We start from the raw sequence: 25,812 nt of genomic DNA on the forward strand, positions 1-25,812 counted from the left end.
GGCAACGCTGCACAGCGTTGACTTTGAAGTGGCCGAGCCGAGCCGAGCCGAGCCAAACACAGCCAGTGCAGTTCAGTACAACGGCTACGCCACAACAGAAGGCGCAGTGTGTGATATGCCTTGTAGAAACTGGATACAGCGGAATTTTCGACTCAAGTATGGTGGTGTTTAGCCTTCGGACAAAACCATTCGTCAATGGCTTTAGGCGTTTAAAGAAACTGGAAGTCTTCTAAAACAATAGTCGCCAGGTAGGCCGCGTCATTCTGAAGAGGACGTAGAAAGAATTCGCAGTTCATGCGTACAAAGCCCCCAAAAATCCTTGACACGACGTAGTCTTCAGTTGGGGACACCGAGATCGAAAGTTCGTCTAACAGCTTACAAGGTACAACTATTGCAGACAGACAACACTAAGAGACCACAGTTTGCTGTTTGTATGCTGAACAAGATTGAAGAAAACAATGATTTTCTAAACAATGCTATTTTTACCGATGAGACCACTTTTCATGTCAGTGATACTGTTAACCGACACAATTGTCGCATTTGGGGCTCACAGCCGCCTCATCAGTTCATTGGGAATCAACGTGACTCACCCAAGTTGAATGTTTGGTGCGATCTCATGCATGACCGTGCTTTTGGACCCTTCATTTTTCCCGAATGAATCATCAATAGTGATGTGTATAGTGACATGCTTGAGCTCTATGTTTTTTCTCAGTTGGATGATATTCAGGCGGAGAAGGGGGTCGTCTACTATCAGCAAGATGGAGTTTGGTTTGAGTTGCTGTTTTAAGTCCACTTTATGCACAGTAAGGCTAATCGGGACTGGACCTACAGTTTAAAGTGGGATCCGAACCACTTGTGCCTCCACCGGGTATCGAACCCGGGACCCCTTGATTACAAGGCAATGACGCTACCACTGCGCCATGGGGGAGGCCCATCAGCAAGATGGAGCTCCGCCCCACTTCAACTTGCGTGTGCAAGAAGCACTCAACAATCGATTCGGCGACAGGTCGATTGGAAGGAAAGGGCCTACTCCATGGCCTCCAAGGAGTTCGGAGCTTACTCCCTTAGACTTTTCCTATGGGGACATGTGAAGAACATTTTTATGCGGAGAAAATTCGAGATGTCAACCATCTGAGGCAAGGAATTATCGCTTCCGTGGCAAAAATCACCCCAGACATGCTGGTCAGGACGTCGCAAAAAGTCGATTATCGTTTGGATGTGTGCCGTGCAACAAACAGGGCACACATTGAAATTTACTAAATTGTAAACAAAAATTGATAACATTACCTTCAATAGCATGTATTTACTTTTTCTTGAGTTTGAATTTTTAAAAACATATTTAGCTTCAAAACCCCGAGTTCTGTATTTCTTGCATTTTTCTTGCACCTGCAGGTGGCCACAGACGGGCAATTGCCATTCTTGATGTCAAATGTTTACAAATAAAATTACATTCAGTAATATTGGTTGCTCGCTTCATTCGCAATACATTCTTTTCTTATTATTTATCTTAGTATCATCAATTTCAGAGCCTGTCACGTGCCAGTTCCGACGACACAATGAAAAATGCAAGGAACAAATATTTCCCGAGAGCGACGATAGATGGCAGCACGCTATATAAAGAAGGGCAGAGTTCATTGTAGAAACTAGGAGCGGAGAAGAGTGATTATATATATTATAGTAAATGCAAAATACATAAAGGAAGAGTATAAAAATTATAGAAGGAGTGAATAAAATGTTGTATATAGCAAATTAAGATAATTAAGAATATGCTCGTGAAAAAATTAGGAAAGTTAATAAGTGAGCAAATGAATTCAGAAATGTATCTCCTTTTTTATCCTAGTGATCAAAATTTGATTTAATACCTCTGACGAGGAGAAGATCGTCAGCTTTTGTATTTGCCCGTCCCTCGGTGGCGCTGTGTCAAATTAGACGCCCCGAAGCACTTACGGTTGCGCTCCTTATTAGACGCACTGGGCCATAGGCAGCGCTTGCTGTGAGCGATCCTGGGCTATTCCCCTTTTGGTCGTTACATAGGAGATGGCTCTACTGTCAGTTTAGACGCCCCTAATCTTTCTATAAGTATAGCTTGTGTAGTTTGTATAATGCCAAAGAAGCGGGGAAAGCGAGAACATACATGTAAAAAATGAGATTACTCTTTAAAGGCAAGGAAAATAAATTAGAAGAAAGAAAATAAGAATAAGCCTTCTCCAAAAATAGAAGGAAGAAAATAAGAGGAATCCTTTTCTCTAATCAAAGATAGAAAAGAAGAAGAGGCATTTTACTTAAATAGAAGGAAGAAAAGTAGAAGAAGAATTTTCACTAATCAACGATAGAAAAAGAAGAAGAAGCCTTTTCCCAAATCAAAGATAGGAAGGAAGAAGAAGCCTTTTCCAAAAATAGAAGGAAGAAACGAAGAAGAAGATTTCCTTTCAATTATACATATATTTATAAGAAAAATATTACCGACGTAAATTTGGAATCAGAATATATATATATATATATACAGTAGAGCGTCGATTATTCGAAGTAATTGGGGGACATGGGTGTTCGAAAAACTGGTTTGTTCGGATAATCGAACTGTACATGTTTATTTGCCAAAAAGAAGTACTGTACAGCAAATTTATTCATAAAAACAGGCATCTCTTTAAGTATTACAAAGTAACGTACAAAGGCAACTTTAGTAGAAATATATAGTATGTGGTACAGTTTATTAAACAAAAATATGTACATATTACATACGCATTTTGCATGAACAATACATACACCGACAGAAGTGTGCTGATTGTTGAAACACAGCGACTGGCGGCTTGGCCGGTCAGCAGCGCCTTATGAAGGCCCCATTAGAAGCAATGTTCCGCCAACGGTGGCTCAGTGCGGCGACTACTGTGGGAAACTTGGTTTGGGAGTGAGGGGGATGATGGACGGTAGGGTGGGAGAGTAACAGGTGCGAGCGAGTACACAGTTCGGTTAAGCGGTCTTTCGGTTGACCGACGTTCGGATAATCGACGCTCTACTGTATATATATATATTTCAATGTATATACAAGCTTTGCTATATATTTTATCTGTATTGTGTACAGTTTTCAGAATATAGATCCGCATTTAACTATATCCTCTTGGCTATAAAACGCTTTCTTATTTGGAATTCTCGAATAAAGAACCTATCCCCTGAGATTAAGATATTTCTATAGCCGTGATAAATAACATTTACCAGGGTCGTAGCAAGCCGTAGCTAGAGGGCGGCGGGATTAAGCTCTGAGTGCCGAACAATGTCAATGAAAAAAGTTAAATCAGTATTGTTTCTAGTTTGCAATAATTTGGGTCTAAAGGTTTTCTTGCTAGCTACACTCGCAATGCCATTGTATTCTGTAATCCATCGTAAAATACCAGAGGGAGATGTAAGACCAAATATGTACTTAAGATTGTTGCTGTTAAACGGTTTTGTCTTAAATGCATAAAGGAGAAGGAATGCGCACATTAAAGAGACAATTTATATCAGTTTTGCTGTTGGCTTATTATGAGGTGGATGAATTGATTATGTAGAATGCCATACATACGCGTATTATAGAAACTTTGAATACGTACACAATTTAGTGTTATCATGTTGCATTTGTATTTTCTTATTTTTACGTCGTTCCATGTTACATATGTGTAAAACATATGCACGTTAAAATTATATATGTCATAGATGTAAAAATAATTATATTTGGAATGCATTTATCATGCATATTCTTATAACCAAGGCGACCAGGGTTCAATACCCGGTGGAAGGACATAGTGGTTCGGATCCACTGTAGGTCCGTTCCGAGTGGACTTAAAACACGAACTCAATCAATCAATCAATCATGCATTTTCTGTGTTGTAAAAACACAGTTTGTGTACTTGTTTTCCTTTATTAGCTAATGTGTAACTGAACGTATTGACATTTGAAATATTTTTTCCCAACACAAATGCTTCAGTACCTAGGACCCTCTTTTCCGTCATTTAAGAGGATAATAACGTCTTTGTTGCTACTACTTCCACTACTATTACTACTACTACTACTAATAATAATAATAAAAATAATAATATTGGCATGTTAATTCTTGTACTTGCCACTGTTTATTTAATCAGGATCAGTATTTTTTTACTTATACTTGCAAACATGTGTGTGCTACTTCATATTGCATGATTGTGGCTATTGTTACATATTTATACAATGCGTAACCAACATTAAAAAATACCTTTGTGTGTATATGTGAACATATGTGAAGATAATAAACTCCCATAAAGGATTGTGCGAGAAAGTACAGTGTATATATACACGTATATACAGTATATGATAATCAAATACTCAATGAAAAGTTATGTATAAAGTATTATGTTACATAATAACAATACAATGATCTTTTGTCCAGCTCATCAAGTTAGATGTACCTTAATACATAAGGTACCAGTAATTGTAATTTCAATATTTCAAATCTTAACTTAAGTGTGTATACTCTTAGGTCTCTACTATTGATAAAAAAACGTGCACCCCCCGCCCAACGAAAAGAGAGAGGATTTTTTGCTTTGCTTAGCTTTGGGACCCCCAAATATTTGAAGAAATCGGCGCTTATGCCGTCTGGTTGGCTGTGATGAAACTAAAAAGAACAGAATCCCTACACACGCTAACACACACACTTGATGTAGCAGCTTCAAATACAAAAAGTTCAGTCAAGTTATCTTTAATAGTTTCTCTCTTATTGACATTCAAAGAGTATAAACACTATTTTGGGGCACTCCGTAGTTTCTATAAGTACACACAAAGTGTATTTTTTACTGTGAACATAGATTTCGTACAGCATACACATATGTCATCAGCAGAGCTCTTGGTTGAATCCGAGCCAGCGCCAGGTGTATCTCGATTCAACCAAGTTCGGAAGATTCAACAAATTCCTGTATGCTGCTCTAAACGTTCATTTGATTAGCTAGAACGCACCACGTGACCATAAACCGCACATTACAGAGCTCCAGAATGTAGTGAAAACGGTGCAAATACACTACTTCACACCATCAAAGAAGAAGGCGAGTCTGTGTTACCAACTATACTCTGTCCCGTTTATCTCTGGAGCAAGTGAACAAAAACAAGTCTCTGCGCAAATCGTGAGGCGAGACGGCGTGGAGGGGCTGGGGAAGCGACTGAAGTTACCAGTTTTCACAGCAGCTTGTACTGCTTTGCTCTGCCCAGTCGATCCCCGTTCTCCTCCGCTATCCGCAGCCTTGCTCCAGGATAACCGTGGCAGATTATAGACGCGTGAATAAACAAAGAGTGAAAAGGTGCAGCGAACTATAGTGTATATCACCAACCCTGAGATCTTCTGTGAACAAACCGTCTCACCGATTCGATGTATCAACTGATTCATGACCGCAATCATCTGCTGTTACACTCATTGTTCGCCGCACCTATTAATTTTATATAACAGCCTCTGAATGTGAAAACCCGCTCTCGAAACATCAGACAAATATGCAGCCTCATACATTGTTACTTTCCCGGTCATTCTCTCTTTCATAACCCTTAAAACTGCAGACACTGACACAGCACTCCACTGGAATAACAACTTAAGCACTTCTTTTACTGGTTTCTCAGGATACAACTGACAGAACGTTACATAAATATTAAGTAGAATCTGTTTCTCGCTCCTTTTCAAAGGCTGTCCTTGCTCAGAGACCACGGAGAACTTCCTGCACACATAGAACTCGCCATGTTACTTTTCTAAGGACAAGTCAGGCATATTACTAAGTAAGTGGCACTACTTCCTTGCTGTTCACATGATTATTTTTAGAAAATAACCAAAGTAATAAAATATCATTATGTACACAAATCTCTAAGCTCATTGAAAGTTAAAATGCATATTCCTACAAAATATTCACACTTATCTTGTCTTGCCATATCACGAAGTTATTTTACGAAGTGCCCTATATTTGGCGGAACCAAAATAGTTATTAAGATGCTTGTCAAAGTTTCCAACCGCAATAAATTTACGAACTTTCTTTGTCTTGTTTTGATCATCATCATCAATATATTTATTGGACTTACAGCATTGCATATGGCTATGGCATTATGTCCAATATATATTTTATTTACATAAAATCTACAAACAAATTTCAAATACACTCCCAGTCCGGGTCCATATCCATGGTAACGGTTGAAGTTTTTGCGTGCGATGACGTCAAACCGGTCAAATGAATGTATCACTTCAATGTGAAGTCACATGAAGTGCAGAACGAAGGTGTTGCAATATGCAGATATTAAACACCAGAACAAGAACAATATCTATATTAGAATACGTACTGTAGGCTGTGGAAAAGCTAACGTGTAAGTCACTAGAGTCATGAAACAGTTGGACTGCAACTGTAAGTTACAAGACTATGAACAAGTAACAGGCGATTAGTTCGCGACAAACATGAAACTTATAGTGATTTACTAAACTTCACAAAATCAAATGTAGAGTATTACATTTTGTGTTTATATTATAAAATATTGAACCGAAAAATCTTATTGCTCGTTTTTAACATCGGGAAATTAGTTTTTATTTCATGTTATGTATAATATATAACCGTCGGTGTATTCAATTTATCTGAAACCAAAAACTGTAAATGAATTTCCGAAATATTACAAGCTTCACATCAGCTTCTGTGACGTCACAGGACTAGTCCAGTATAATCAACATTTAACACAGCGCATTGTAAAAGCGTGTGTATTTAGTTTTCTGACCTAATCGTCCTTTTTCTTATTAACTCAGAATGTTCACTTCAACTCCAAGAACATTTGAAAATTATATGACAATGATAAACGTTAAATCCAAACTTTACAGTTCTGCATATTCTACCTTCATTTTTCAAATTACTTAAAACTGTATCAAACATTTGAACACTTTCTCTGAATCCTTTTAAAAATTCTCAGCTTTTTATATATAGTTAATTGAGTAGTGGGTCTTGTGCTATAACCAGGACAAGAAAGGAAGAGCTCCTCTCAAGCAGATTTACCTACACTTAAACCTAGCTCAACATGCCCATATGAGCTTTTTGCTCTAGTGTGGAACCCCCTCTAATCTAAGATTTTTGTAAAAATGCCCTCGGGAATTTCTCAGAAAGGAAGAGCTCTCCCCCAGCAGATTTGTTTACACTTAAACCTAGCTCAACATGAGCATTGCTCTAGTGTGGAACCCCCTCTAATCCAAGAATTTTGCTCAGAAAGGAAGAGCCTCTTGCCTATACTTACAAAAGTTGTATTAGCCAGATTGTTGTCCATAAACTTGTCAACACCAGAAATTAAGCCAATACATACACACATACACACCCATATACACACGTATTTACTTCCAATTTAAGTTCAATTGGACCTCAGCCACTCTCACAACACTGACTGATGCAATGCTCGGGAATTTCTGTAACTAGTGGCGCCGGTATTGATTTTTGTTTTACATGTTCTCCCTAGCGCCACTAGTTACAGAAATTCCCGAGCATTGCATCAGTCAGTGTTGTGAGAGTGGCAGGGGAGAACAGATGTGTTGTTAACAGTGCTCCTCATACTTACAGACCTGTTTGGTTTAAATATTCATATTGAACAATATAAAATCTGATATTTGTTGTAATCTACTCTTATTTAGGGTCAGGCTTATATTTGCCCCAGCTTGTTATACAAAAATTAATACATAACAAGGTTATTGCTATTCAAGATATGCATGTTCGTGCAGGTATTTGCACTAGGTCAATGTGAATCAATATTTTTCCACTTGTGGGCTATTGGCCTTACAACCTGTGATAATAGGCATAAAAATTTGATTTAAAAACCCAGGAAATTTTATATAAATACCAAAGCGAGAAATATTAACACACATACACACATACACACACACACACAGCACAGTGTTGAACCCAACTGATCCAGTATAAAGTTTTGAATTGAAACCCGGGAAATTGTATATAATAAACAACAGCAAAAATGCCAAAACAAAAATATTGCAATCAGTGCAATAAAAATATATTTAGCTCTAATTGGGCTAGACACCAAAAGATTTGTAACCCAGACAAATGCAGAGCTCCCACAAAAATTTGCCCCAAATGCCATAGAAAATATAACATGCAATACTTCACATATATACATAAAAATACTTGTTCTGCACAGTCATCAACATTGCCCCCACAACCATCTACATCTGGTCTCAAAAGGAAGCATGAAGCACCTCTTAATGCCGGACCTGCAAAGCAGCCACGCTATGAACCTATCCATAGCAGTTTTAATACTCAACTTAGGGATTATCGGTTTGTATCAGAGCCAAGATGTGGTATTGAGAATTTCTTGAACAGTAAAAAACCTGATGTACAGGCAATTCTAAATGCACAAAATGGCTCTTATAAGCTCTCTCTCAAATTGTTTGTGCAATATAAGAAGCCAAACGGCACAAAATTTACACAGCCCCACATGACAGAAACTGTACCGGTATATTCAAATGCAAATTCAGACACAATAATAAGCAGTTTGATAGATCAATTGAACATTAAACACTCTGAATTTGAGGCAAAAGAGTCTGGATGGAGCCTATGCGGCTCTTCACACAAGTTATATGTTCATATTTCTGAATTCAGCCCATTACAAGGTTCTACTTATTTACCATTACCTGATAATATTAAAAACAAACAAGCCGTGGTTAATATAAAAAATACCGACCAGAAATGCTTTTTGTGGTGTATTTTAGCTGCTTTGTATCCAGTTTCAAGGCATCCTGAGAGAATAAGTTATTATAAACAATATGAACATATTTTTGATGATGCAATGGAGGGTTTAGAATATCCAATGTCTGTTCAGAATATTGATAAATTTGAAAAAAAGGCCCGGGATATCAATGGCAAACAATTATCTATTAATGTATTTATTTGTTCCACTGGCCGTGACAATTGCTTGATAGCACCTCTCAGAATTAGTACATTTGATGATAATTCCGCTATTCCGATTGATTTGCTCTTAATTGAAGGGGATGACACACACCATTACACTCTGATACATAATCTTCTAGCTTTAGTGAGAACACAACTAGATAAATCCAATAGAATATTCAGAATATGCAGAAGATGTTCAAGTACATTTGATGGTAGAAAAACAGTGAATGGGGTTTGTAAAGTGAGTGCAGAAATTGCAAAAAACAGGTTAATTGAGCATCTGAAATATTGTGGCAATCATAAACCTGTTCATATGGTGATGCCAATGCCAAGTGAAAATTGCAAATTCAAAAAGTTTGAAGCCTTGTTGGAACACCCAGCATATATTGTTTGTGATTTTGAATCGAATCTCAAATCTCTTGCATCTTGCAATCCGGATCCTGAAGAATCTTCTATTACACCATACCAGCTACATGAACCTTCCAGCTTTTGTTATGTGGTTGTACAGGATGGTGTTGTTAGTAAAGAATATTCATACATGGGGCCAGATGCCATCAAAATATTTGCACATAAAATAGAAAATGAGTGCCGTGACATAGCATCTAACATCTTATTAAAATCAAAACCCATGCTGCCTTTAACAGAGGATCAGATTGAAGATTTCAACAATGCAGAAAAATGCTCGGTATGTGATTCTGAATTTTCAAATACAAATATCAAGGTGCATCACCATTCTCATACAGATGGTCGATATAAACAGGTACTGTGTAATAGCTGTAATATTAAGATCAAGAGACCAAGATTTGTCCCCATATTTTGCCATGGAGCATCCAATTATGATTTCCATCATTTGATCAGGTACGAGGGGTTTGAGAAGCAGAATTTAAATATTTTAGCTGAAAATGATGAAAAATATATATCTATTAGCAAAACAATTAAAGTTAATGGTGTTCCTATTCACATGAGATTTCTTGATTCTTACAGATTTTTATCTGCTAGCCTGGATACACTGGCCACTCAATTATCTGATGATCAATTCAAAATCACACGTGCATTGTTTCCAAATCAGGATCTGAAATTAATTAGGCGGAAGGGTGTATATCCATATGATTATGTTACAGATTTTTCTAAATTTAATGAGTGTTCCCTGCCACCGCAACATGAGTTTTACAGCAAAATCAGAGGATCTGGAATCACTGATGAGGATTATCACCATGCCCAATTGGTGTGGGACAATTTAGAATGCCGGACATTTGGTGATTATCACATGGCATATTTGAAACTTGATGTGACCATCTCAGCAGATATAATGCAGGCATTCAGAAAATTTTGTATGCAAAATTATGGACTGGACCCAGTGTATTTTTTCAGTGCCCCGGGCCTAGCATGGTCTGCAATGTTTTTAAACACCAAAAAGCAATTGGATCTGATCCAAGATCAAGATATGTATCTGTTTGTGGAGGAAAATATAAAAGGAGGCATGGTGCAATGTTCTCAGAGATATGCCAGAGCAAATAACAAATATATGCCTGATTATGATCCAGCACTGCCATCAAATTATATATTGTATGTGGATGCAAACAGCCTCTATGGTCACGCTATGATGCAAAAACTGCCATATGCAGGGCTTGAATGGGTTGAAGATTTCAATATTGAGGATCTTCAGGACTTTGATGACAGAGACTGTGGCCTCTTCTTAGAGGTTGATCTGATTATTCCAGATCATTTACATAACAAATTTTCTGATCTGCCCCCAATTCCCGAGGTTCAGTGCTCACCTGGCTCTAAACAGAAGAAGCTCATGATGACACTGGAGTCAAAACAGGGTTGTGTTACATATTACAAGAACCTCCAGTTCCTGATGAAACATGGTGTCCAAGTGACCAAAGTTGGAAAAGTTTTGAGGTTCAGGCACTCAGAATGGTTGAAACCATACATTGATACAAACACGGAGCTTCGAACATCTGCAAAAAGCGAATTTGATAAGGGCTTGTTTAAATTGATGGTCAATTCTGTATATGGCAAAACAATTGAAAATGTCAGAAAACATACCGATGTTAAAATAATTACTGACCCCAGCCTGAGCAAAAAATTGGTTACAAAGCCTAATTTCAATTACAGAAGAATTTATAATGAAGATATGGCACTTTTCAACATGAAAAAAACAAGAATTAAGTTTGATAGACCTATTTATGTAGGGGCTGCAATATTGGAATTGTCCAAATTACATATGTTAACATTGTATTATGATGTGCTGAAACCTTTTTATGGTGATAATGTAAAACTGATGTACATGGACACGGATAGTTTTATTCTTGATATTCAAACAGAAGATGTTTATCAAGATATGTCACAGCCTGAATTGTTTAAATATTTTGATACCAGTGAATTGCCAGACCATCTGAATATTCAACCCCACAACAAAAACGTACCCGGCAAGTTAAAAGATGAGACACTTGGTGATGTTATTGTGGAATTTGCTGGGTTAAGTGCCAAGATGTACAGTTTTAAAACATGTAATGCTGTTGTCAAAAAAGCCAAGGGTATTGGCAGAGTAGCTGTGGAAAAAGAGCTTAAATTTGAAGATTACAAAAATTGCCTCAAATCCCAGAGTTTAATCAGAACATCGGAATCCAGAATTCAGAGTGTGGATCACTTATTGACTTCAAATGTTGTAAGAAAAGTGGCTCTGGACCCACATGATGATAAGAGATGCATTTTATCATGTGGCATACATACTTTACCATTGGGGCATTGTGATTTGAAAAATGGGAATCAATGCACAAGCACAGAGCATGATTTGAAATAAATAAACATGCCTATGAACTTATTTGGGTTCAAAAAACAGGCTATTATGGACCTGCCAACCCCACAACCCTCTTCTGATATGCTGTCTAAACTGAGTGGCTTGTTAATTATTCATCTGAACAGCATACTTACAGATGTTGATGATAAAACAGGCAAAATATTGTACATATTTAACAATAATTTAAATCACTACCAATTACCTGTAGGTGGGCAATTGCAATTTATTACAACCCCTGAGGGTGATGTCAAGATTTCAGTAGGGAGAAATATTTACAGAATTAAGCACTCAAACATGGTTTCTGGCACTGTTTATACTGTTTCTGCTGGTGACTGCTTATATATTGAGGTCCCGGGATCATATGACAAGCTTATACCCTTTTTTATAGAATTAAGAATCAGGTATTCAATAATAAATAACTACTAAACAAAATGCCTAATGATATTTTTGGCCACACAAGACATGAAGATCACAGTGATGAGATTCTGATGCTTGATGTCAGAGTCAAGAAATTAAGAAGTGATTTACAAGCTTTACAAACTACACTCAATGCCAGTCTTCAATTAGAAATTACAAATTTGCAATCACAATGCATGGACCCTCTTCTTAAAATTGATTCTGAACTTAAATTGCTGCTTCAGAAATATACTGATCTGGCGACATTGGATAATTTTCAAAGTTTGGAAGAGGCTGTAGCAGCTCTTCAAGCCAAATTTAAGACCCAGGCTAACAACTCTGAGCAATTGAAACAGCAATTGGAAGAGCAGATAAATAATGTCCAGACACAACTCCAAACAATTGTCAAAAGCATAAAATCACAAGAAGATTTTGATCTAGTGATTTCCACTCTAAAGGAACAGATTCAGTCACTCCAAATACCTAATCTGGATCCTCTGAACAATGCCATAGCTGAGGTTAAAGAAAAAATTGAGACACTTGAAAATTTTATGAACAATTTGCCATCTTCTGATGCTTTAAGTGCAATAACTCGCAGTGTAGCAAATATTAAGCTGCAACTTGAAACATATGAAGATTTTGGAAAAATTCAAAGTTCCATAACCCATCTTGAAGGTACAATAGCAGCAGTGCAAAGTGATTTGGCAAATGTACTAGAATCCAGATTGCCCGGTATTGTAGATACCCTTGTTAGTGTCCAGCAACAAATCACAAAGCTTGAAAACCTCAACACTGAATCTGAACTATCTCATTTTCATCACTTGATCGATGATATCCAAACAAAGCTTGAAATTTTACAACAATCCACACCCTCTCAGGCAGATATAGCCCTGCTCCAAAATGCAATGCAAAATGTGGCCGATGCTTCTGAATTACACAATGTAAAATTGGCACTTGAATTTTTGCAAAATACAGTATCAAATCTTCCTACATCACAGGAACTTAAAAATATTAAGAGAGCAGTGAATAGGATATTGAAATCAGAAGATATCAAGAATATCCAAGCAGAGATCAAACATCTCACTCAGACAGTGGCTACTCTTCCAACCAATCAACATATTAACGAACTGCATGCCCTGTTTGAGGATATCAGAAGACAGGTCCATGATCTTACAGCTCAAAATTCAAAATTGGCAGTTGTTGAAAATTTGCAACAAATTGAAGCTAATATCAAGCAACAGCTAGGGACCATGGAATCCAATCAAGCAAATGCTTTGTCTGTTTTTGCCACCCAGCTACAAGAAATTGTGCAACAATACAAAAAACTTGCTGTGGACATAAGAATCAAGCCTGGGCACGATGAGATTGTTAGAACCATCAATGAGCACCTTGAATCTGTAACAAGCAGATTGCTTACAGCAGAAAAAGAAATAACAGGCATAATCGAGAATCCAAAACATACAGTAATTCTTGAATTGTACAGCATCCCCAACAAAGAATATGATTCTCCATTTACACCAGGTGGCAAAATATATATGTTGTCCCCTGCACAATTTTATTACCAGTTTTTTGTTGGGGGCACATTGAGACCAATCAAGATCAAATATTGGCTTCAACCACAGGCACACCACTACCCCACCTTATCAATAACAAATGCTAACAACAAAGTGAAAATCACCCGTGTAGAATTAGAGGATTTTACAGACCCCAATACATTGGAAACAGCCTATACTGAAGATGATGGCACTCTGGAATTTAAAATACAGATAGGGGACAAATTATATTTAGAAAATCCTGCAGTCTCAGCTGCTGAACACCCTATAGTTGCAATATTCTTGTTTACATATTATGTCTAGACAAATTATTGTTGGTGAATTACACAGACAAGCCAGACATAATTTTAAGAGACTCCCAGTAGTCACAAAAGGCATAGATGATTTATGGCAAAGCGACTTGATTGAAATGGCAAGTGGGCAATTGAAAAACTTAGACAAAATCAACAAGGGCTACAAGTATCTACTCACTGTAATAGACACATTTTCAAAATTTGCCTGGGCTGTGCCACTCAAATCCAAGACTGGGGCATGTGTTACAGAAGCTTTTAGAACAATCATCAATCAGAGTGGAAGATCACCGCGCTATTTGCAAACAGATAATGGCAAAGAATTTTATAATTCAGTGTTTCAACAATTTATTAAAAGCCAGGCAATAAAACATTATTCGAGTTACAGTGATCTCAAAGCCTCAATTGTAGAGAGATTCAACAGAACCTTAAAAAATCTTATGTATAAACAATTTACACTGCAGGGTAATTATAAATGGATTAATATTCTTCCAGAACTTCTACATAAATATAACAACTCGGTCCATTCCACAATCAACATGAAACCCTCTGAAGTAATAAGCTCATCTGATGAGCAAAAATTGATCAGCACTGTATATTATCCTAGATACCAGCCAACAATAAGAAAGGCAAAATACAAGATTGGGGATCAAGTAAGAATAAGCAAATATAAGCACTTATTCAAGAGAGGCTTTACAAGAAACTGGAGCACTGAATTATTTACAGTGGTTCAAGTTAAACCCGGGACTCTTAACACATATATAATAAAAGATCACCGAGGAGAAATTCTCAAAGGCAGGTTCTGTGAACAAGAGCTCAGCAAAACTAAACAGCCTGACACATATCTCATAGAAAATATCATCCGCAGAAAAGGCAACAAGTTACTTGTCAAATGGCTGGGTCATCCGGAAAACAGCTGGATCGATGCAAACAAAATAATAATATGAACACCTGGGATGTTATAAAAAGGCTCCCAGAACCTGAACAACAGAATAAGAGAAATGGCAACTTGTTACCTGATAATATTAGGTGTCTTATTGTTGGGCCATCTGCTTGTGGTAAAACTACACTAATGGTTGATAATTTTTTATTGGCACCCAACTGGTTAGACTGGAAAAACAGGCACTTGTATATCTTCTCTAAGAGCTTGGAACAATTAAAATATCAGCAGCTGATGAAGCTATATGATGGATTGGATATTGCCACTTTTGAACCAGATGTTAAGCCACTTGATGACTGTCTCGATAATTCTGTTGTTGTGTTTGATGACATTATACTGGATAATCAAAACAAGGTTAGAAACTTCTTTACACAGGGCCGGCACAAAAATATTGATTGCTTCTACCTGGCACAGACTTTTTCAAAAATACCGAAGCAACTGATCCGAGACAACAGCAATTTTATATGTGTGTTTTATCAAGACCATACCAACCTCAAACACATACATGATGAATATGTAGGTGGGGACTTGAGCTACAATGATTTTTCCAAATTTTGCAGCAGGTGCTGGAACCAGGACAGTTATGGGTTTGTTACAATTGATATGACAAGAACACCTAATACTGGCAAATACAGAAATAAAATCAACAATTTTCTAGACGTAGAGACGTATATAAATAAACATGAAAAGGCCAATCATTGATGATCTTAAGTTAAGAGATTATCTTGTAAAAAGATTTAAGGGATGGAAATCAGAGAACCGTGGAATTTATGAAAAACACAAACAAACAGAACAGCCTGTAATTGATGCTATTAATAATTTAGGTAAGAATATCAAAACTGTTACAGATCAAAATCAAAATTTGCTCACAGAGCTTGTACCTGTAGCTGCAAGGAACATATTAGATTATCCATTCACCCCACTTTCCAGTATTCATACACCTAGTCCTATTGCTCCTAGAAGAATTGAGGCTAGTCAGGATCCTATTGAATTGGGTCTTCTTGCTCAAAAATATTTAACCACTCCTAAAGACAATAAAGATGAGGTTTTTGGCTTATATGCTGACACAGAGCTTGATGGCAGCATTATTCATAGAATTGGCAATTTCAGAGTAACATTTATGGGAGATGATATAATTGTATATTCAGAATCTCGTCTCGGAGAAAAAGGTGCTTTTGTTAAGTACTCCGGCACACCTGGATTATGGGAACTGATGACGAGGAAAAGGCCTGGCAGCTATACAGATCAAGATTATGAGGATTACAAAGAAATATTAATAAAATCAGATGCTCTATACCAGAACAATGATCCCACACAAAAAAGAGTCAAGTCGAGCAGTGGGGCAAAATACAACAATTTAATCAAGCCCATATGGTCACAGATCAAGACTGGCAGTGGAATCAAACAATACAACACCCTGCCCAAAGAATTTGTGTGGGTTGATGATGTCAGGAAACTTGTAGATAGGCTGTTGGTGATAGCTGGGGAGGAAAATGCTGGCAACAACAATTTTTACAATGAAAAGGTTGGAATTATGGACATGATAAGCACAAAATTGTCTAATTTTATAGTGAATGACCCTAAGGGGATTGGATATCTTATAAAAATTATTAATACTCTACCACCTAAATTTTGGAATATTTCTGAGGGTCGGGGCCTTGTTAATGACATTATAAACAAGCTGCCATTTGAACTACATATTCCAGGCTATCAGTATTGTGGTCCAGGCACAAAACTGGACCATAGATTAAACAGAGGTGATCCTGGTGTTAATCCCTTAGATGCTGCTTGTAGAGACCATGATATTGCATACAACACACATTCTGATCTTGACAAGAGACATGTTGCAGACAAGAAATTAGAAGAGGCTGCATTTGGTAGATTTGTAAGCAAAGATGCTTCTTTGAGTGAAAAAATAGCAGCATTGGGAACCACCATAGCTATGAGCACCAAACAAAAACTGGGGTGGGGGTTGTAAATATGTATATAATAAACCTACAATGAAGGCCAAGGGTGTTATGTATCAAATACCTTATGCAGGTCTCAAATCTCTTAAAACTATTGACAGCCTTTTAACCAAAAAGCAGCGCAAGAAAAAAAATTCTTGTCTTGCAAAGGGGCATGGTATGAAATTGTTGCTTAGCACCCCCCAATTAAAAAAATTACAGCAATCAAGAAAAAAATCACATGTAGGGGGATTCATATTTACCATCCCTGCCATCTTAGCTGCTCTCGGGGCTGTGGGGAGCTTGGCTGGGGGTTCAGCCGCCATAGCAAAAACAGTAATAGATGCCAAGAAGAATAGAGCAGAATTAGATGAGCAGAAGCGCCATAACCTGGCAATGGAGAAAAAAGGCAAAGGTGTTAAAAGAGCCATGAATAAGTTTAAAAAAAACAAGAGCCGCTTACAAACCAAGATATTGAAGCTTTAATCAAGCCATTGGGCATCAAACATTTTAGAGGTGTGTACATGTCTGATTCTTTACCGGAACAACCACTCAACAAAGAGTGTGGCATTGTTAATTTGGATGAGTTCAAAAATCAGGGCACTCACTGGATCTGTTATCTTAAATATGTAAAAAATAAGGCATTTGTATTTGATTCATTTGGAGGTGTTCCACCTGAAAATTTAATAAAATATCTAAATTCAGCTAATCTTTATTACAATAATGCCCGTGTTCAAAATTTCAGAGATGTTAATTGCGGACATTTGTGTTTATCTGTTCTTAGATATATGTCTCAAATAAATAAACCATCAATTGAAGATTTTCAAAAGGCCTTGTGGTATTTAAAACATCATGGGGGTATTCCATCTCACCAGCCAAAATTCAATATTGAAACTCAAATTGCATGATGACATTGTCTATCCCAAAACAATAGCTCTCAGAGCATTTTATGGCATGTACCTGATCCCCAATATTACACACCACAACAACACAATTGCAGTAGGGGATGAAAAAATTGTCATCACTCCAGGGCAATATAATCTATCCACTTTAAATGCTCAATTACCCAGAGGTGTAGTGTTAAGTCAAAATTCTGTCACTCACAGAGTAGAAATTGTATCTGCTGCAGAAACAGTGAATCTGGGTACTATAGGAGAGCTGTTAGGATTTGAGAACAACACAAAACTTGAAGCAGGCATCAAACACACTGCTATGAATATACCTAAATTCTTAGCCATAGAGACTCTGAATATTCACTGTAATGTGGCTGAGGGTATGATCACCAAATCAAATGGCATAGGCACTCACAAACAAACAGGCATCATTGCAACATTCAAACCTAATTCTGAATTCATGGAGCCCATCATCTACAATCCATCCCCAACATTATATTTTCCTGTGTGTCATAATAGAATAGATTATATTGAATTGATGGTCACTAATGAAAAAGAAGAATTAGTTGATTTTGCTGGAGCCACAACAACTGCTATCATAGAGATTAACATTTAAATAAAAATACATACAATGGAAAATATTGAGAGTTATGAGCTACAATCATTCCCTCCAAACAGGAGGACATTTGCAAATTTAAATCAACCCAACACAGAAATCGAGGTTGATCTTGATGTAGGGGATGGATTTATACACCCCCACAGAGCAGATCTATACATCAAATTTGATGTTGTAAAGCTCGATGGAACAGCTTATCCGGCAAATTCAAATATAAGACTTGTAGACAATTTTGTGCCGCATCTGTTCTCTGAAATTGAGATCAGAAAGCACGGTGTTGTTATAAACAGAGTGGATTATCCCGGCATTACCTCCACAGCTTTGGCCACACTAAAATTATCCAAAACCGAGGCTTCATACTACAAAATAGGCGGATTCGAAGCTGGTGATAAGATATTATCTAAGAACCACACTGTGCTGTTCCCTATGCGCCTGTTGCCAGGATTCTTCTCGGATTACAAAGAAATTATGTGGAAGGGTGGGTTAAGAATTACATTTAGAAGAGCTGCAAATGATAATAATGCTTTGATGAGGTACAGTACAATAAACCCCAAAGGAGAAGCTCTGCCCGATACCCTGCCAGATGCAGGCAAATGCATTATTCAGACTATGGAGCTAAGAATCCCTGTTGTTGAGTATGAAGCCAGTTATGGTCTTAAATACAAAGCTGATATAATAAAAAATCCGCAAATTCCTCTGCAATTTTATACATATCAATGTGTACAGAAGCCTGCATCTGGTACATATTATGAGTTTGATGCTACAAATTCATTCTCCAGTATTCAATATGACATGCCTGATTTTGTAGTGGTACTGTTTCAGACTGGAAGACACAACAATCAGGAAAAAAATTCAAGCAAATTTGATAACTGCAACATCAAGAACATATATCTTAAAAATGGCAGAAATGAGGTCTTTCCTAGAGAGAATTACAATTTAGACATGTCCAAGGATGATTTTCTTAAATTATATGAAGCTTTTTCGGCTTTCAAGAGGGTCACAATTGGCAATACGGATATGTACTACACACCAGATGAATTCAAGGTACAGAGACCCATGTTTGTACTTAACACTTCAAAAAGAAAACAGGTTGTTGTGAATGACAGAACAAATATTAAAATTATCTGTGAATTCCATGAAGCATTACCTAATGACACCATATGTAGTGTTATTCTCATAGGTGAAAAATCATATGTTTATGATGTAAGAAATGAGAGAGTTACGGAGCAATTCTAGAGGTTCTCTGCATATTACATTGTTTTAATATTGGATTGAGGCTGAGGTCCAATTGAACTTAAATTGGAAGTAAATACGTGTGTATATGGGTGTGTATGTGTGTATGTATTGGCTTAATTTCTGGTGTTGACAAGTTTATGGACAACAATCTGGCTAATACAACTTTTGTAAGTATAGGCAAGAGGCTCTTCCTTTCTGAGCAAAATTCTTGGATTAGAGGGGGTTCCACACTAGAGCAATGCTCATGTTGAGCTAGGTTTAAGTGTAAACAAATCTGCTGGGGGAGAGCTCTTCCTTTCTGAGAAATTCCCGAGGGCATTTTTACAAAAATCTTAGATTAGAGGGGGTTCCACACTAGAGCAAAAAGCTCATATGGGCATGTTGAGCTAGGTTTAAGTGTAGGTAAATCTGCTTGAGAGGAGCTCTTCCTTTCTTGTCCTGGTTATAGCACAAGACCCACTACTTAATTGCTATGTAATAAAAATTTAAGTGTTCGAGTTCCGTATTTAAGATAATTTTTGAAAATATAACGTACAGGAGGATTGGGAAAGAGAAAGATTGGAATTCGTTTTAAATAAGCTTGCAAACTTTGAAATCTCAATTCTCGTTTGTAATGTGCAGAAATTTTCAATTTTCGATAAATATGGTAAATATTTGGCTGCACAAGTCACCGTGGTCATAGGTTGGAGTTATTTAAAAGCATTTTTCTCATTAAAGATTTTCCGTGCACACACACGTTCAGGCAAAGAGTGAGAGTGTACAGTCATGGACACTTCTGGGTTGTAACGATTCCATTGAAAGTTAATGGAATTGTTATAACCCAGAAGTGCCCGTGACTGTACAAATATGCAACGAACTTAACTAGTCTACTCTAACTTACTTGAAACGCCTGGATGCTAAGAATACCAAACTTAAATGACCTAACCCACTAATTCAAGGCTATGGAAAGGGATTTACGATCACACGGAAAATTAAACTGGTTGAAAATATTAATTAGAGCAGCTTATTTCAATAAATCCAGAGCAAAAAGCAATAGAACACATGAGGCCTCATGTACGTACGTACTGTACAACCAGGAGAAGATTGCATTTTTGTTCTGAAATCCCTTTAATATTCCTTATTGGTAGGCAAGCTACGTAATGGTAAAAAAATCAATAGACAATTCTTGATGCAAGTTGTTTTTCAGTACAAGGCGTAACTTCTAAGAATATCAGTCAGTGTTTCATTAATTCCTAAAAACGATAATTTACTTGCAACTGACATTGACGTGTGCCGAAATTATGTCAGGTAAAATAGATGTACGTATAATGAAAATATAATCACACTGTAATATAAACTTGGAGAAAATTTAGAATTCGAGAGTAGTAATTAATCTATTGAGGATTTTTATATTTTTTGTTGTTTCAAGTCCACTTTACGCACATATGAGCTGATCGGGACTGGATCTAGAATTTAAAGTGGGATCCGAACCACTGGTTACATTTTGAACAAGTTAGGATAAAATGTCTCGCTTTGTTACCCTTCCATGCAGAGCGTTAAGGAAATATATATATATATATGTATCTTACACGAAATGCAATGACTGATTCCGCAGTCTTTGATTTTCACTTTAATACCTTGTCTACAGATTTTCCTTCTTAAATTTCCATACACCTTAAATACTACTTTGAGGTAAAACATTTTAAATAGTTTATTAACATCACCACAATAATGAAAAATATTTTGCTGTTTTTGATAGAGATATTCTACAAAGATATAAAATATTATCCATTGTTTATATTAAGTAAAAAGGTTCAAAATTATCCACAATATAATTGTGAAATAGGCTATTCAAATTTAATGAAGTCTTAAAACTTCATTGTTGGACATTATATTTATTTGACGTAACGTTTACCAAAATGCTATACAGCTGGAACATAATAGGTCTATGTTATTGAAGAAGGAACTGAATATCCTGTATGGCTAGAAAACAAATACGTGTCCTACACACATCTAACTACACAATTTGCAACAACGTGTGCACAAAAATATGGGCATAAAAATCCATGCATGTAATCAACATGTTCAATCAGCTAGGTTCGTACTTCGCACTGGTTGAACGTAAACATTTTTGCACTAACATGTAACTGAGATTTGTATTACATACAACGCACAAATTTACTTGCAATTGATCAGGATATAATAATTTTTAATTTGCGATTATAATTATTAATCTTACTACGAAATAAATAAATTTACACGACCTGTTTTGGAATTACTTGCTTATTCAAATACATGTATTTCCCCAAAACATAGGATCACTCTTTTTCACCAGCCTTTTCAGCATCGCAGATTCAGTTTTGTAGTATTTCGAAGGCCCGTTTATTGCTTATGAAGAAGAAAACATCTTACATCAGGAAATGATCATTCTGTACTCCATTTCGTGTGTTCAGTTTCTGGCATGGTTTCCTATCTGCATAGTGCAACAGTAGCGCATAGATTTGGAATTCGTTTCATGGATAAATTCACCTCTTACCGTCGTTTCGTCATCCGAGTAAACAACGGATTGACCCAACCTTATACTTCTAATAACCTTGTACACTCCTATCTATATCAAACCTTAGGGTATAAATGAAAAATATAGAGAATGTCTCTAATTACGTTAATATTTGGTATACTTACTAATTTGGCCTTCTAATCACGAATCTGTTGTTAAAATGGCACGGACTCGTGTAAAAATTCACGGGTAGCCCCACGAACTATACACGGGTAGCCCCACAAACCATTGACGTACAGCCCCACGAACCATTTCCGGCAAGGTTAGGTTAGGTTAGGTTAGGCAAGCATAGTTAAAATTTTGTTGGTAAAACAATGCGAAAAAGCTTTTTCTTTTAAAAAAAATCAACTTACATCAACTATTTTTACGGTTTCCAGACGTGTCCGCGGCATTTTAACAACAGATTCGTGAGTAGAAGGCCAAATTTAGTTAGTATACCAAATATTAACGAAATTAGAGACATTCTCTATATTCTACATTCGCTCCAACCTTAGAAATATACATTACCATGTTATATCATTTTGTCTAAAAAAAACGCAAGTAAAATATATTCAATTCGCATGCAAGAAATAAACCAAATTTATGGGAAATGATTACTGGTGCAAAGAGTTAACCATAAAGGTGAAGCAGTAAGTACAAAACAAAGAGCATTGGGTTTAAAGTGAGACGTCATTTGCGGCAGCGTATCCCATACTACAAATTGGCAGTTGTTTTACCTTACGTAATGAATCCTGTAACAACGCTGGATTTTCGTGTGTATTATTTTACTTCTATGAGTTTGCAATGCTTTCTGCATGCACATGGTTTTGTTTACAGAAGGTCTCCGGGTTGGTGATTTGAACTTTAGACGGGGCTATTCATTTAAGTTTAAATGATCGTTATGAGACTACAGTTATAAACATTTACCTTTCATAAATATAGATAGAGAGTGTCTGACTTGTCTAAAATTACAACTTCCAACCTCCCCAGACTATGTACAGCACACACACGTGCCAACAGCAAAGTAGCGTATCCATCAGAGCTGTGCAAGGCAACAGCTTGTGCAGAAGCGATGCAAAGGCACTAAACTGCGATGTTACCGCAGAAAATATGGCCAAGCTGACTTTATCTGCGGGATAGTTACTTTAATAAACGGCGATGGCAAAATCTCATCTCGAGAGCTATTAATTCCGGCCCAGTATGGGAGGAGAAGTGCGTCGTCTTATCTTCCCAAACATAACGACTGTTTGCCACAAATTTGCTTCCTCCATAAAAGTACCTTTGCAGGAGAACATCGGAACGTGTTTATACGTCTATGAACGTGACTTTGGGGCAAATATTGCTGAGGGGAAAATGTGATGGGTATTCAAGCGAAACTCAACCGAAATCTTTTATGTGTGTAGTCATCGAGAAGGTATATAGTGTATTTGTAACACACCATGATAACTGTTATAGCCAGTTAAAGCTACATAAATGAAATAAGCTTAGAAGTTGAACAACTATTGACGGATGCTTGAAAGATGGGCCAAAAACTAATTCTTTTGTTTGCTAATGTATATGTACGAGAACCATTTTTCTTGTAGTGGCAACATGTATGAGTAAGGGACATGATAGATACCTGGAATCGTTTACAATCCTTCAATGTAATCTCCTGCTGCTGAGTGAACACGTTTCCAAACATCTGGCATTCTTTCCAAGTGCAAACTGAAATTTTATTAACATTCGCTGTTCTTCACGCTTGAACGTTGTTTAGGACGGTATTATACACACACTTCACTTTAACATCTTGTAACTATCACACAACAGTATTATTCAGCACCAAACACATACGCACGATCCGTAGTACTAGGGCAGATCAAAAAGTAAGTTACACTCCTTGTATAAAACAAACAAAACACATTAGAAATATAATAATTATTGGACAAAAATGTATGAACATTTAACTTTTTTCGACATAGTCACCAAGGTATTCCAAAACTTTTTGAATCGTGTGACCAGTTTTTTTATTTCTTGTGTGTAAAAATTCCGTCCAATTTCAATTGAGTTGACTTTTGTGCTCATCGGTTAACAATCGCGGCACCCAGTGAGAGCACAGTTTACTATATACCCAACTGGTCATGAATCAGCATAGACACACTAGCGTATGATATGTTCAGTTCACTTGCAATCTCTTTTAATTTTCACGTGGTGGTTGGCAAGGATGATTCACATGCTCCGTTTTGTCGATAGTGTTCCAGTTGCAGGCGGCCCGACACACTGTTCGTTGTTCACGACCCTCTTCGAATATTTCCTGATCAGCGATAACTGACAAGCGTATACCAACAGTTTTGCCACTACAAGAAAAATGGCCCTCGTATATTTAGTTTTATCAGAGTGTCTACCAGTCAAGAAAGCCAAGTAAAGGAAAATTAAAGAAATCAACAACAAGTAGGTCAAGAAGACAAGAAAAAGTCAAGAAATTGTACTTGCGGTCAGGAATTTTTGCTATCTCAATGACTGATTGATTTAGCTTATTTTACTTCACTCTTTGGCTATTAGCGAAGATGAAGATGAATGGTGGTAAGATGAGATGGATGAAGGGGCAATCATAAATATATAAGGGCGACAACACGAACCCCACATAAGATAGTACTGGCTGTATGCCCAGACACTAGCCTCGATAGTCTGCCAAATCCAGGATGCATTTATAGATAAATTAACTCATGTTAAATACAGCTTCAGTTTTCATCTGAACTGACATTTTGATAGGGATTTTTCATTAAATAAATATTTATATTCTTAATTGCTAATTTCCGACTATACCTAAGTAGGGGTCGAATATATAATGCATAAGAAAACGAAAAAAAATCAAGGGAAAGTCGTGAAACAGTCAAGAAATTTGGATTTGTTATTTACGCAACTAACGTAATGTTACCTATGGTATAAACTTCAAATGAGGGGGGATATTTGAGTGCACACACATACATAGGCGGTTCTAGAATTATTTTCTGGGAGGGGCACAGCATATGCTGTTACCATATGATAACAAGTTACACTAGAAGTATAATCTGCATATTTTACAACACTAGACAAACAACACACGCACATATTCAAGTCGGCCTTTGTGGCGGAGTGATTAGCACAGCACTCCGCGACCCCAGGGTTCCGATTTCGAATCCCGGCCTGGGCATTGATGTTCTTTCTGAGTATCACATCATCAATTTCATCGTGTCATCACTCATCCTATTCGTTATTAGCGAATGTGAGAGAAATGCGTAGTAAAAAAAAACAAATCAATCAGTCAATCAATCAAAACATTTTCACATCAAGAAAATTACAAGGGTTCGTTGTAGGTTTTGTTTGTGGTTAGATAAACTTATCGAGACTGGACCTTCAAATTGGAAACCGAACCGCTTGAATTTACCACCACCAGGTAACGAACCCAGCACATTTTGATTACATGGTGATAGCATTAGTAGATATTTGTGAAATGAACTAGTTCAACGTTATTTTATATCAAGGGTTGTTACGTAAAGGTGTGCCCTTACTTTTGGGTGATCGCCACTGGATTATTACGTCACCGTATTTGCCCAATCTCCTTGTGCGGTAGAGTTCTGGGATTCCCTTTTACTTTAATTGCTGCATTGAGCAATTTCAGGACGTTCAATTACAAAAATTACTAACTGATTACTGTTTATAACGTTTATTAATGCTATATCACTTTCCTCGGTCACCGCAAACT

This window comes from Lepisma saccharinum, chromosome 15, assembly GCF_977018435.1.
Source record: "Lepisma saccharinum chromosome 15, izLepSacc3.1, whole genome shotgun sequence".
Taxonomy (NCBI): domain Eukaryota; kingdom Metazoa; phylum Arthropoda; class Insecta; order Zygentoma; family Lepismatidae; genus Lepisma; species Lepisma saccharinum.